The 1,154-nt window shown below is 48.3% G+C and overlaps 1 long non-coding RNA gene across 1 annotated transcript; it reads left to right on the top strand.

Annotated features, from left to right (window-relative positions):
• The first annotated feature begins 417 nt into the window (after window positions 1-417).
• On the top strand, window positions 418-1,154 carry LOC135386873 (uncharacterized). Its single transcript, XR_010420682.1, has 3 exons — window positions 418-563; window positions 664-847; window positions 1,106-1,154. It is a non-coding gene; the product is annotated as an uncharacterized LOC135386873 (long non-coding RNA).

The following is a 1,154-nucleotide window of genomic DNA, read 5'->3' as shown; positions in this document are numbered from 1 at the left end:
CGTGAATTAGGGCAACTAACCATCCAACATCGTCTCGGTATGTTGGCGAAAACCACAGGATGCGACTGCGATAGATTGCGACCGCCGCGCGGACGCTGGCGTCATGGAGATTTGCACTCCCCATGAACACATACGCGGGATCCTACGGCGCATGCTGCTGGCGGGACCACGACACCTCACGATGACGTGTCGCGAACCCGGCGAGTGGTTCGGATCAAGTCATGGAGGAAGGAAAATAAGGACGGAGTGTGACGTCATTTTGCGCGATTCCGGAAGTTTGGGTGAGGAGAAGCAACTGGGACAAACAATTCTCCTCTCCCAGATCTCCGCAGCTGTCAGAGGAGCTGTGACTGCGAGTTTTGGTTTTCAAGTTTTTTTTTGTTTTTTTTGGTTTCTGTGAGTGCGAGTTTCGTGCGTTTCAAGGATCTTGAATTGCGTGTGTTTGCTGCAGTTGCACTTGAAACTTCATTTACATTCTTCAGCGTGTAGGAGATGCCGACCTGCTGCGTGCAACGCTGCAGATCGCGCTCTCTTCGCAAAGAGCCTGGAGTTTCATTCCATTCGTGAGTATATGATCAATTCATATGCAAGCAAACTGAAAGTTGTTAGTCAGAAATGCTGGACTTCAAGTTACGGCTGATTATTGCTTTCGTCACTGTGTAGGTTTCCAAAAAACCCACAGCTAAGAGCAAAATGGACCGAGGCCTTGGGGAAAGACGTGAACTGGGTGCCGCCAGAGTGGAGCCGAGTTTGCTCGAAGCCCTTTCACCCAGACGACTTCGTCCAAACGCAGTCTCTCGTCCGACTTCGTCCATGTGCAGTTCCCAAATTTTTCCCACAACATGAGGTAGGACGACAGAAACGACGCAGAGCGCGCACGTGATACTTTTAATGCTTTCATCGTCAAATGGGTAGTTTAGCTTGACTGCTTGTTAGTTATCACGCTGGTTGCATGTCGCACGAGATATAAATATATCGTACTTTACGCTCAGTGGTACAGGAAGAAAAAAAAAAGAAAATCATTGATCTGTATTTTCGCAAGGTACTGCGCTCTGGATACTTCAGGAAATATTTCAAACTAACAGACGTCCTCTATTTTCTTTAGCATGCTGGAACCACAAGTGTGGCTGAAGCTACAGTGGAAGGCACAATGG

This window comes from Ornithodoros turicata, chromosome 3, assembly GCF_037126465.1.
Source record: "Ornithodoros turicata isolate Travis chromosome 3, ASM3712646v1, whole genome shotgun sequence".
In the NCBI taxonomy this organism is placed as follows: domain Eukaryota; kingdom Metazoa; phylum Arthropoda; class Arachnida; order Ixodida; family Argasidae; genus Ornithodoros; species Ornithodoros turicata.
This window is presented reverse-complemented; position numbering and strand designations above follow the sequence as displayed.